At 42.2% G+C, this 13,983-nt stretch overlaps 1 long non-coding RNA gene across 1 annotated transcript; it reads right to left on the reverse strand.

The window, feature by feature from the left end:
• Nucleotides 1–8,951: 8,951 nt before the first annotated feature.
• LOC135184722 (uncharacterized) lies at nucleotides 8,952–11,521 on the reverse strand. The gene is made up of 3 exons (XR_010306139.1): nucleotides 11,298–11,521; nucleotides 10,971–11,033; nucleotides 8,952–9,255 (listed from the first exon to the last, which is right to left on the reverse strand). It is a non-coding gene; the product is annotated as an uncharacterized LOC135184722 (long non-coding RNA).
• Between the last annotated feature and the right edge of the window lie 2,462 nt (nucleotides 11,522–13,983).

Below are 13,983 nucleotides of genomic sequence, written 5' to 3' on the forward strand. Positions count from 1 at the left end.
AAGAAGAAGAAAACATTCTCCATTTTGTCTCTCACTCTTGCTTTTGCCTTAGACCTGGTCACATCTCATTAACCCTGCTCCTACTAACCTTGCTCCCTAACCTCTTGGCTGCACCTCTCTTCTTCCTGAGAACTGGGGTAAGGTTGAGAGGGGCCGGGGGGAGGTGTTGGGGTGGTTTGAGAGCCCCTCCTGGGGACTCAGGTTTCTGGGAGGGGAGTTGTGCTTTTGTATTGTTTATCCTTTGTATATTTCTGTATATAATTGTATATAACTGTATATATTGTAAATAGCTGCTTGTAAATTCTGCTAGCTGTAAATAAATTGCTTCATCTATATTCCCAGAGGCCGTCTGAGTTAGCTGGGGCAAATACAAAGTGTGGGAGGGGTGGGGTAACCCCCAAACCATCACATCTGCATACAGGTTCTAGCCAGCAGTGTGTCATCCTTTAAGAGTGTGACCCACCAATCATTTTCAGTATACATTTAAACGCTCAGGTTACTTAAGCCCACACCAATTATTCTGGAACGTTCTCAAATTCAGCCCAAGCCTCACTAGAAGTTGGGTCCTCTGTTTAGAAAATGTAATGGATTTTAACACTGATTCAGTCCAACCAGGAGTAAGCCCCAGGTGCTGCCTGGTCACACATGAAGGACACTACAAGTCAAAGAGGACAATGTGTTCTAAATTACAAGCCAAAAAAATCCAAACCCACAGTGCTCTGCCCCCAGCTGTTTTCTCTTGCCAGAGCACAGGGAGTGGATATTTTCCCACAGTTGTGTGTCAGTGAGCTTTCCTGTAAGGTATGTTGAATGCAGGATGTGACTTGGAGTTGGTAGAGAAAGCTACACTCTCTGAGAAGAGATTCATATGCTTAAGTAGGTCAAATTCCACCAAAGTATCAGCCTTACTGTATTTAAAGGGGGCCTACAGGAGAGCTGGAGAGGGACTTTTTGCAAAGGCATTTTCTGACAGGATGAGGGGTAGTGGCTTCAAACTGGAGGAAGCTCAATTTAGATTAGACATTAGGAAGAAATTCTTCCACATGAGGGTGGTGAAGTACTGGTTGTCCAGAGAAGTTGTGGAGGCTCCAAGCCTGGAAGTGTTGGGTGCCAGGAAGTGCCAGACTGGATGGGGCCTTGAGCAGCATGGTATAGTAGGAAGTGGCTCTGCCCATGGTGAAGGATTGGAACCAGATAATCTTTAAGGTCCCTTCCAACTCAAACCAGTCTGTAATTCTGTGATTTATCATCTTCAGTCCTTTTTACTTCTAAAACCTTTCCTACCCTCCAACAGATCAACACCTGCTCCTAGCTTGATGTCATCTGCAAACTTAATGATGCTGGACTCAATCTCTTGGTCCAGATCATCAATAAAGATAGTGAACAGGCCTGGGCCCAGCACTGATGCCTGGGGGACACTGCTCTCAACCTGCTAGCTGTGCTTCTTCTGATGCAATCCAGGATGCAATTGGCCTTCTGGGCTGCAAGGGCTCATTGTTGGTTCATATCCAGTTTCTTGTTCACCTGTACCCCAAAGTCCTTTTCTGCAGGGCTGCTCTCCATCTCACCATCCTTCAGCCTGTGGCTGAGTGCTCAACTTTATGACAGCTTTTGTGCCTGATGATGAAAAACACCTGGCTAATATATGACTTTCTGAAGCAACCTTTGATAGATCATCCTTTTACTTCCTTTCTTCCATTCAAGATGATACTTCAAGAGCTTTGCTCACAAAAGCTAAAACACACATTGGCTGCTGCAAGTGCATAGGGCACTTTTTGTCTTGTTTTGGTCACAGTGCTATTTTCTTGTCATTCTGTAGATCAATGAGGTTGCTATAGCAAACCAAAAGAATCTCCAGAAGCAGGTGCTGATTAAGAAGTTGCATGATGGCAATGTGAGCAATACTGGAGCTGGGATTCTTTAGCCTGGAGAAGAGGAGGTTCAGGGGATACCTTATTGCTGTCTACAACTACCTGAGGGGTGGTTGTGGCCAGGAGGAGGTTGCTCTCTTCTCTCAGGTGGCCAGCACCAGAACAAGAGGACACAGCCTCAAGCTATGCCAGGGGAAATTTAGGCTGGAGGTGAGGAGAAAGTTCTTCCCTGAGAGAGTCATTGGACACTGGAATGGGCTGCCCGGGGAGGTGGTGGAGTCGCCGTCCCTGGAGCTGTTCAAGGCAGGATTGGACGTGGCACTTGGTGCCATGATCTAGCCTTGAGCTCTGTGGTAAAGGGTTGGACTTGATGATCTATGAGGTCTCTTCCAACCTTGGTGATACTGTGATACTGTGATATGTCATAAGGCACAGATTTGTAACTGTTCACTTGGGCTAGTGGAATGTATTTGTAAACTGCAGTTTGAAGTGTCTAGACTGACTGTCAAAGGAATGAATTTTGGAGGTAATCTGAATGTCTGTGCTATTAATAGGAGATGTCCTCAGGTCTGTATCATTAGGTCTTACATTTTCTTGTGTTGTTTTGGGCATAGCAATTAGACTGCAAACCCATGCAGTTCATCAGATTTTGGTCCTGCCAAAACTTCTGCTCAGGGAAACAAACCAAAAGGTATCTTTGCTTTTGAATTTCATGCTGATGAAATTATTCTAAGCATTGGCTCTGCAGGAGGGATGGTGGAAACACCCCATCTGATGAAACAGCAGCTTCCCTCAGCATCTTTTGCAGAGCATGCCTAGGCAGGCCTTTCTAACTGTTCCACCTCCTAAACAATAAGTGGAATGAAGAGAACTACAGAACTGAGTGAACATCAGAGCTATGTTGCCCTGCTTACATCATCAGCTATAAACCCTGAAAAGTGTACAGTGTGGATACTCAACTCTTCTACTCTAGGAGTCCACACTACTTGCTGATGTAGACATAGTGTTAGTACTTTACCTCTTACATGCATCTTCTTATCTCCTACTTCCTTAAATTGCCAGTTCCATGTCCTCTGCTTCTGGCTCTGCATGACTGAGGCAAAGAAACACCTGCTATACTTGAAAAGGTGTTCTCTCGTCTCCCTTTAGCCTTGGTTTTGTTTTAGAACTCAATCTCTGTATTAGAATATTTTGAAGACAGTTAAAAACATCTGAATCCCACATGAGTGAGATAGATTTTGGAAAGAGGGGTGGGGGGAAAGCCAGGATATGAAAAGATAGGAAAATATTAAAGCAAAATAGTTTTAACTGATGGAGGTAATTCAAGGTAGCACTTTGGGAAGCCAGATGTCACTAGTTTTTAGAAGATACAGAAATCTAGACAGATAAGTAGCCTAAATATAAACCACAGAGCTACTGGGGAAGTCATGCACTAAAGGGATGAGGAATACTTTGATTTAATCACTCCACAGCAGACTGAGCCTCTTTCCAGTGTGCTCTCCTCTGCTGCAAGCTGATTGTGTACCAAGAACAATATCAGAGAGGAGGGCTTTCAGGTTCAGCTCTTTTTCCACAATTTCTGGCCTCCTGACAAGTATAAATTGCAGACTTTTTCAGTGACTGGAGGAATATTGTGTAAGGAACTGTGCCCTGATCATTTATCTACTATTTATTTAACTTTTAATACTGTCACCTCTGAGAATCAAAACAAATTGGTATACCTCAGAGTCTAGGAAATGGATTTTTAATCAGATACCCAGAGAACAAATCCAGATGATGGATGTGAAGGTGATTTCAGCATTCTGCATGACTCCTAGCCAATGATTTTTGTACTGTATTTTAAACCATGACTTCAGCTAAAGAACAGCCAGTTGACTGTGAAAGGAGAAACTCTTCACTGAAAGGGTTCTCAAACATTGGAAACACAGGCTCCCCAGGGAGGTGGTTTGATCCCCATCCCTGGAGGTATTTAAAAGTTGAAGAGATGTGGTGCTGAGGGATGTGGTTTCACACCAGACTTGGTAGAGTTTGGTAGTGATTGGACTTGATCTTAAAGGTCTTTTCCAACAAAAATGATTCTGTGATTCTATAAAAGCAGGGAAGGACAAATAAACACTACAAATTAACCTTGAAGGAAGAAAGAAAGGAATACAAAATGAATCAGAAGCCTGCAGGTGCTTGCATGAGATGACACTACTGAAGAATGGACAGTAAATTAGTGAAAGGGTCACAGTGTGAAGAGCAGTACCATGAGAGAGCTACTATGGAAGAGACAATAGTATGAACATTCATGCCCAGAGAAGGGCAACAAGGCTGGTGCAGGGCTGGAGCATAAGCCCTATGAGGAGGAGCTGAGGGTACTGAGATCGTACAGCCTGGAGAAGAGGAGGCTCAGGGAAGACCTCATTGCTGTCTACAACTACCTGAAAGAAGGTTGTAGCCAGGCGTGAGTTGGTTTCTTCTGCCAGGCAGCAAGCAACAGAACAAGGGGACACAGTCTCAAGTTGTGCTGGGGGAAGTGTAGGCTGGATGTTAGGAGGAAGTTGTTGCCAGAGAGAGTGATTGGCATTGGAATGGGCTGCCCAGGGAGGTGGTGGAGTCACCGTCCCTGGAGGTGTTCAAGAAAAGCCTGGATGAAGCGTTTAGTGCTAGTGGGTTTAGGCACTAGTGGTCTAGTTGATTGGATAGGGCTGAGTGATAGGTGGGACTGGATGATCTTGGAGGTCTCTTCCAACCTGGTCAGTTCTATTATTCTATGATTCTTGATTCAGAACCCTTAACTGTTGCTCAGTATTTTAATGTTTATACCTTTTTTTTATTCCTTAACTTTTAATTCCACCACCTGGAAAGGCAAGGATCTTACCACTCTCAGACTATACTCGGACCTAAAGAAAAGAAACTTCTCTGTGACTGGACAAATTTGTCTACTTGTAAAGGCAGAGCAACCCTAATGATTTCATTGGTATCATTGCTGTATGACACCAGCATGAGTGAGATGGTATTTCATGGCACCACATATCTGTACCAACAAAAATTACTTTAAAGGCTTTTTGGATAAAATCTTTACATAAGAGTCTTAAAGGGATATTTCTCTTTACAGCTGGCATTTGAGTGTTCTTTCTTTCCAGTATAAGCTGTGTATTTCCCCACAAGCTGGCTGGGAATATTTATTTTCCAGAGAAGCATATGGCCTGGCTTTGTGAATGATAAACCTCATGGGATAGCTCCTTCCTGGTTAAAAGGTTCTCAGAATATTAATCCTGAGAATCTGTATGCAAGGGAGAGAGAAGGGAACTATCAACTGGATTTCCATCAATTTCTTGGGGTTTCTATCTTCTACCTGCTTGAAGTGAGTCAGAAAGCAAGAGACATTGGCCATTTGAAAACTGGAACTGTTTCAAGGTGTCACAATCATAGAATCATAGAATCAAACAGGTTGGAAGAGACCTCCAAGATCATCCAGTCCAACCTAGCACCCAGCCCTATCCAGTCATCTAGACCATGGCACTAAGTGCCTCATCCAGGCTTTTCTTGAAGACCTACAGGGATGGTGCCTCCACCACCTCCCTGGGCAGCCCATTCCAATGGGAAATCACTCTGGCAACAACTTCCTCCTAACATCCAGCCTAGACCTACCCCGGCACAACTTGAGACTGTGTCCCCTTGTTCTGTTGAATTCATCCAAATGAACTCTAGATAGGTCTACTTAAACATTTCTGAACCTCAGATAGATTTGAACTAACCTGTCTTCTTTATTGTTAAAAGCTGAATTTAATGCTGAACATTTTACTTTGGTACCATTAGAGAGACCTGCTGGTCAAAATAAAGAGCAAGAGGGAACTGCAGAAACAGAAAGAAGAACAGCTTGTTTTAATTTTCTCATGATTAGATCCTATACCTATCTCTTGAGTTTATAGTCTAAGGCTCCATTTCAGCAAATCCAGGTCTTCTATACCTGTGTATCAAGTTCCAACAACATCAAGGAAGTTTAACAAGAGGAATAGAGAGGATATAGTTCAAGGCTTGTAGCAGTGACATCACCTGGTTACTCTATCCAAGCTTTTAGAGAATGTCATAACTCAACAGTTGTGGTTCAAAAACAAACCCTAAACAACATTGACTCAATTTCTGTGGTTTTTATGAAAGAGGCAAATCTTAAAATAGGGATTCAGATGAGCAGAATCAGTCACTGTGGTTTTTCCAGCTACAGTAAATTGTTCATGATTGGCAATTAATGCATTTGATGTCCTTCCTTGATAAGCAGGGGGAAAAAGTGTTATCTGCCTCCTTCATCACTGCAGCCATAATTAAGACACAAGCTACCTGCTGTCCTCAAAGAAAAAGAAGAAAAAGGGGGAAAAAAAAAGAAGAAAAAAATAGGGGGAGAGGGAGGGGGAAGAGTAAAGTGTGAGGGTCTGATGATTTATTTGACTATAAATACAAGCTAATTGCATTGGCCTTGCCTTCCTAGTGGCCAGGCGGCGCCAGACTCCCAGCCGGAGGGCAGGTACATTCCAGGTAACATTCCCTCCTGCTGTGCATTCTGTCCCTTCACTAGGAAGGAAGTGTAGAATTAGCAAAAAGGCCGAAAAAGACACCATCGTTAGACAACCAGCCTCTTCACATTCCAGAAACGCCAGAGAGAGTGTCACACACAGGTAACTGCAGTTTCACACCCGCACTCCACAGGAGATCAAGTGTTTGGCCTGTCAGTCTTCAGAAGGGCCTTTTAAATCCCGTGGTCCACCAGCAAGTCAGTGGAAAGATGACTGCCAGAGCAGTCTGTCCTAACAACATCGAGATGTCACTACAGCTTCTGACCCAAAGTGAACTTGATTTGTACAATGTAGATCTTGTTTAACAAAACCAACTTTTTAGGGATTACAAACTTTGCTAACAGTGATAATGTTGATAATGACATCACATGTTGGGATATCTGCAGGGAATTTAAGTCAGCCTTGCACAGCACTCTCATTGAAGGAATTTGTACTGAAAATAAAGACTCAAAGACATATAAAGTAGATTACAAGCATGATGAAAGAACATAGTTCTAAATGGTGAGCTGACACCCTAGTGTGAAAGTTACTTTTGCTTGCATCAAGGAGCTCCTGTGAGCCCTGTGATGGACAATATTTTTGATAAAGATCTGAAGGAAATATGAAATCTTTCTTGTAAATGTTGCAGAAGATGCAGGCTACTGCAGCATGTCACCTACTTGGCCAGACTCCTCATCTGCTTCCTCTCTTCATAGAATCATAGGATCAACCAGGTTGGAAGAGACCTCCAAGATCATCCAGTCCAACCTAGCACCCAGCCCTAGCCACTCAACTAGACCATGGCACTAAGTGCCTCATCAAGGCTTTTCTTGAACACCTCCAGGGATGGAGACTCCACCACTTCCCTAGGCAGCCTATTCCAATGCCAATCACTCTCTCTGTGAAGAACTTCCTCCCAACATCCAGCCTATACTTTCCCTAGCACAACATGGTAGCACATGTGCAAAGGTCTGCCAACAGTGTCTCTTCTGCTACAGGTGTATTTTCTTCCTTGCAGTTTTGCTGTGCTCAAAGGAGGCAACTTTGCTTCTCCAGTTCAACAAACTCTATGTTCTAGTTACCTTCTTTTTATCTGTATTTGCTTAAGAAACCTTTCTTCAGTTTTCTTTTACTCATTTCCCTGCAACAGAAGTTGGTGGTTTCATCCAAGAGAAACTGACATACTATGAGGTGCTCTTCCCTTCATTTTGGCTAGTCTGTTCTTTTTCCAACCACATCTTCTTCAATCTGAGGGTTCTACTTTGCTGGCCTTCTATGACCCTGTTGCTGACTCCTTGCAGATTAGGATGCATTCATATCCCTTCATATTATCCCTCTGCTTTTCTCATCACTTCTCCATCTTCCTGATCTTTCCTTTCACAAGAAAGACTATGTTTTATTTCCTCCCATTAAAAAAAGAAATCCAATCTTTCCCTTTCTGCCCACTGTCTTACTTTAGACTGCAGTCTCATGCTCCAGTTCTATCCTCTTTTCAGTTCAGTTGAGCTTCCAAGACCTTTCTGTTCACCTTTTCATTCAACCAAATCTACAGGCACTATTACTACAATGACCTATGTCTGCTTAAGGTTCAAAACTAGAACCCTCACTTGCTTCTTGCCCTTAGCACAGTGGCAATACTCTCTTTTGAATTCCTTTCCTCCCTTAGCTCTAGTCACTTCAGCAACTTTGTCCTTTTGGGATTCTCTTATCAACTGCTCTGTTAACCTATACTTTCAATGACCCTCCACCTTCATAGATGATTGCATGGAGCTCTGACTTTGGCTCCTTTCTTTTCCTTCTGTCTGTGTCTCAGCAGTCTTATCCACAAGCACAAGTTTAACTGTCATCTCCAGGTGAAGATAAATATTTGTATTCCAGCTTCATCCATGCCTCTCAGCTTCAGCATCTTCTGATACTTATCAGCTTCAATGCACCATAACCAAAGCATGTCGCACAATCCTGTTGTTTCTAGCCAGTCCTTACAATTCCCCTCATTTAGCAGTGCTGTGAATAATGTGATCACTGGGCTCATTGGACAGACTGGTGATGCAGGCAGCTAGTCAAATCCAAAAATCAGATCAAGTTTCCATCTTGCATAGTATTTCTGAAGCCTGTAGATAGCTACAAAGTCTTAACTCTCTTCCAAATTCTCCTCATCTTTGCCTTTAAACACTACAGCCTTTTTCTGCTGCTCATTAACAGAAATAATGTTCATACTACCTCTGCAAAGACCATTTTCTAGACTTCCTTTCCTCTTGACTCTCTCCACTGGCTCCTTTTTGTTGAAGAATGCCTTGCAGACATATTTCCACCTTTCAAGCCATTTAATTCATTCTCAGTCTGCCAGCTCTTGTCTGCAGCTGACAATTATTCCAACTCTTTCTTCCATATCTGCTAAATAAAATTACCTATGTAATTTTTCTTGATTTTTCTTTTATTGCTTCATAGATTTGAGAGGATATCCAAGCACATGACCACCTCTGCCCAAGTGCAAGAGCCCACTCAGAAGTTACTGCCACAATCAAATCAGATTCAATTTGGGGAAGCTAAAATAATTTATTGCAAATCAAAAGTCAGTATAGGATAATGAGAAATAAATCCAAATCTTAAAACACCTTCCCCAAACCTTTCCTTTCTTCCTGAGTTCAACTTCACTCCTGAATTCTCTGCCTGCTCCAGTGTGGCATCCCACCAGCAGGAGACAGTCCTCCATGAACTTCTCCAGTGTGAGTCCTTCCTACAGGTTGCAGTTCTTCATGAACTGCTCCAGCTTGGGTCCCCCATGGAGTCACAAGTCCTGCCAGCAAATCTGCTCCAGCATGGGCTTCTTTGGAGGTGCATGGAGAGATCTGTAGAGAATATGAAAGTTGTATGAAGTAAAATTGTCTACTGAGAAGTTGAACAGAACAAACAGTTTAGTAGATCTTAACCTTTCTGCTTGTCAGCATCTCATTAAAATCTTCTGCCACTGGTTGTATGCTTTAGAAAGTTGTCTCCACCCCCCTGCCTTGCTTTCAGTGTTGAGTGATTGATTTAGCTTGTCAGGGGCTAACAAAACTTAATGTTTCTCCTGTTGCTGTGATGTGGATTAGCTTCTCTCAAATTTCTGCCTTTCATAATGAAACCCTAACACTTACGCAAGGCTTACGAGCAACCTCACCTAATTCTGCAAGATCAGCTTTTATAATGAGCTACTCATATTGGACTTTAGTCATAAAAAGAAAGAGAATTTATATGGCATAATTAATCTGACCTCTTTTAGGTATCTGCCTTGTATCATATCTGGGACTGTCCTTTTCTCTCTCATTGATTATAAAAGAATTCTAGACAAAAAGCTGAAAGATAGACACCATTGACATCTACTTCTGGTCAGACCAATCCTACCTCTGGTTCCACTTGTATTTTACAGAGATATAAGTGATGAAACTCAAATATCTCAGTCTAACATATTAGGTACAAGCACAATTTATTAGTATGGTGGAGCCTTTGTAGATTTCTATTCTATAATGTTTTATATATATATGTATATATAAAATAATGCACCCTTTGGGAGGGTGCCTAACCCACAACCAGCTCTTGAAGGTCAAACTGGAATCATCTCCATAATTTGATGTCCTTACAAAAGCTCTCTTTAAAGAATGCTGAATTAGTGGGAGAGGACTGAGAACGGTGAGGACTAAAAGGGATAAGGATTTGGGTTGTTTGTCTTAGAGAACATACTTGTGAAAGCAGCAAGGTTTCTGGGTATGGATACTTTTATGCTATTTTTACATTTTAAAATGACAAACATGACCACAGCTGGAATAATATTCTGGTGTGACATCCACAAAGGGATTAGAAGAGAAAGCGTTAAGTAGCAATAGACTGCTGCTTTTCTGATCTCTCTGAGGGTGGGACTCAGCTCAATTATATTAATCATATAAAAGCCAAACTCTGCCTGTCTGCATGAGCTGCCTCTATAGCCAACAGAGAGACTGGTACTTCCTGGCATTGAAATGTAGAATAAATGTCTGAAGGACATCAGCTGAGCCTTTTTTGAAGTTCTTAACACTATCCTCCAATTGTAGGGAAGATCTATATGCCTAGCTCAGAGTAAATAATTAACTTTGGGATGTCTAGAGTGAGGGGAAATTAAGCCAGATCACATTTTATCTTATTCCTGTAGTAACTGCTACTTGTAATAGCTATCAGTTAAGGACAAATACGGTGGAAATCTTGGAATCATAGAATCAAGCAGGTTGGAAGAGATCTTCAAGATCATCCAGTCCAACCTAGCACCCAGCCCTAGCCAGTCAACTAAACCATGGCACTAAGTGCCTCATCCAGGCTTTTCTTGAACACCTCCAGGGACGGTGACTCCACCACCTCCCTGGGCAGCCCATTCCAATGGCAAATCACTCCCTCTGTGAAGAACTTCCTCCTAACATCCAGCCTATACTTCTTGTGGCAGTATTTCAGAGATCAAACGACAACAGCCAGATGGATGTTAGGGAGCTCTTTGTAGGCTTTTCTATTCAATGTGCTTACTGTAGAAAATGTAACCAAAATGTAACCCGTAAAATACCTTGAGTCAGTTTGCACAAGACAGAAGATGGAGAGCATCATCATGGTTCCTGGGTCTTAAATCCTATTTTCAGAAGAAAAAAAAGACCTTTGAGAGTTTTTTAAGCATTCCTTCCTAGCTTTATGTAGAGATCTAAAATATTAGGGACTAACAAGATAAATGCTTTTGCCATCCATTTAATGCATTTTTAATAAGTAACATTCCCTTGATTTGTTAGTTAGAGCTTTCTCAAAGGAGTCTTACTCTAAAAGGTTGCCAGTTTAGTTGCAACATGGTATTAAAGGATATTAAATGTCTGATAAGGAAGGTTCCTCAAAACACACTTACCTTTGATCCGGTGCACTGTTAGAGCAGTGATCTAACAGTTGGAACAGGGGGGTGGAAGAACTATTTGCAGCTCTGACGTTGGCTCTCTGTGACTTTGCACAAGTCACAATTCTGCAAAGTCAGAGAAAATGACTAAGCTGAGGGGGAGGGGGGGAGGCTCCTCTCTGCTTCCAAAAGCAGAGTCTCCACTCTCTCTGGAAAGCGATGAAAAGACTTAGAATAGATTTCAGCCCCCACAATGATTCTCGTTTTCAGGAAAATTGTGTTCCCCCTAATTAAAGATTGAAATGGTACAAACCAATTTTCTCGAGCAGCACTACTGGAACAACACACCCATAATCCATTAGGGTTTTCTTACAGCTGCTTTTCTGCTCATCTCTATAATTGTTTGTGATGTCAGTGCTTTAGCTTCTATAACTGGCAATAGAAGTCAACATGTTCCAGTGGATGGAGCATAATTCTCTGAAGGATGCACAGAAAATGTTGTTATGTGTAGGATAATTGTATACTTACTCATTGACAGAGAATTTGTTTCAACAATGAGCTTTTCCTGCTGACTGCAGGACTGATTCTCCGGGTGGGATTCTTACATCTGCACAGAACCCCATTGATGCAAGTGGGGTTTCATATGTTATCAAGAATCAACCCACTGGACAAACATGCAAAATCAGAGCTTTAATGCAGTCATTTTTAAAGCTCTGTGACCTCCAGCAGGCTGCTGAATGAGTAGGTCATAAGAATCAAGCACTGTTTAATCTACTTACTGCCAAGTTCTTACCCTGCTCCTCTCCTACCCACACACACCTCCACATGCACACACCCTCCCCAGTGAATAGAACATTGACAGCTACCATGAATATCTTGCTAATTAATTCTAGAACCAATCCAGATTGGACTGGTTAGGAACTGCCCAAACTAGTAGGTGTTCAAGAGCCATGTGGAGTGATTATGGTTAGGATCTCCCTAGCACTTTGCTTTTGTGTGTTTTTTTTTTTCTCTACCTTCTGAGTTCTGATTTCCCCTCCCCCTCTGGAGAAGGGAAAGAAAGAAAAGTAAATTGTATTTTTTGCTTAGCTAAACCAGGAGCCAAAGGAGCTACATAAATGGGTCACTTTCAGTGACATGTAAAAAGAGTTCTAGCCCCATTTGACATTTCATGTGTCGCTGTTAAATGAAAGCAAATGGATATTACTGTAATGTCTTTGTTCACCTATGGAGAAAAAAGAAGACCTGAGATTTTATTTGTGATTCAAATGTGGGACAAATAGAGGAGGCTGGGAAATAGGAGGAAACAGAGTAGAAACAGAAGTCAGAGAATATATCTGAAAGGTTACACCTCTAGTTCTGTAGTAGGTCTTCACTTTGTCAGAGCAAATTTGAACACATGGGCACAAGCTCACCAGTCATGGCTTAACTTCAAACCTTTCTTCTCCTTCTCTACTTTTTGTCCTCTTCTTTGTCTTTTCTTCTTCTTCTTTTATTTTAATGATGACATCATGCCTATAACTTAAGGACCTATGCTTCCTCGGTGCTTCTAGGGCTGTGACTGCATTGAATCACATCCTCTTGACTGCGTCATGTAGCTGTGAAAGGCCACAGAGGTCAGGCAGTGCAGTGCAACTTCTTACACTGTTTGCAAAGGCCTCTCTGTGCTAGATCAGTATTCTAATACTATCTATTTTTTGCATAAGAATAAGGAAGTTTTCCATTAAAGTACAAGTTGCCCATAGTGTGGAATCTGTGGGAGACTTGCATAAGGACCTAAGAGACACAGGCACCTACATGAAGGGATACAGAGCTGACTCAGTAAGTATGGCAGCTGTCTGTGATACATACCTGATACTCGTGTGTATGTTGGCGACCATCCTACGCATATGCCTTAACTCCTGCTTTGTCCTACCAGATGTGTCATCACTGGGAAATTTGCAGAGGACTGCTGACTAAAACAATTCTGTTCCAAAATAGTCCTGGTTTACTGCAAGCACAGATCATACCATGTCAGGCTTTTTTTCCAAGTCTCTTTGACTAATTGAGATAAGAGAAATAAACGTGGCTTAGAAGTTGTGGCCCTTAAATACCAGAACAGAAGCATGATAGGGTTCAGAAACAAACAGATAACTGCTCTGTTGAAGTTGTGGGTGGTATAGAGAACGTAGCTGTCTTTGTGCTTGGCTATAGTCACAGATTTTTTCAGGAGAGAATGTAAATGTAATTGTTCCACACAAGTCATGTGGCTGGTCTGGAGACTGCATGTGTTATGATGCTGCTGTGAGAAAATTGCTAGCCAAGGGCAAAAGGCTAATCGTTAGCACTGATGTTTGCACTCATCTGATCAGAGATGGGGACAGGCAAAAAGAGCCATTCATCCCACTCAGCCCAATAGGACTCATACTTACAGAGCCATCTGTATGCTCCAGCCAGGTTGTGTGCTCATGCATGTTCCCTTCTCAAACACACATTTCTTCATAGTCTGCTGAGCAAAAGAATGATTTTCCCTCATTGTTTCTTGATCCATCTGATCCGCAGTAGTTCTGGATACAAAAACTCTCAGAGTCTCTCACCTGTATATTTAGAGACAGAAGCATGTCACCACTTCTGCAGTGGAAGTCAACTGTGGAGAGGTGTGATATACTTCAAAAGTGTTGCTGATATTCAGGGATATCTCTAGATATGAGGTAGCCTCATG

This window comes from Pogoniulus pusillus, chromosome 21, assembly GCF_015220805.1.
Source record: "Pogoniulus pusillus isolate bPogPus1 chromosome 21, bPogPus1.pri, whole genome shotgun sequence".
Lineage (NCBI taxonomy): Eukaryota > Metazoa > Chordata > Aves > Piciformes > Lybiidae > Pogoniulus > Pogoniulus pusillus.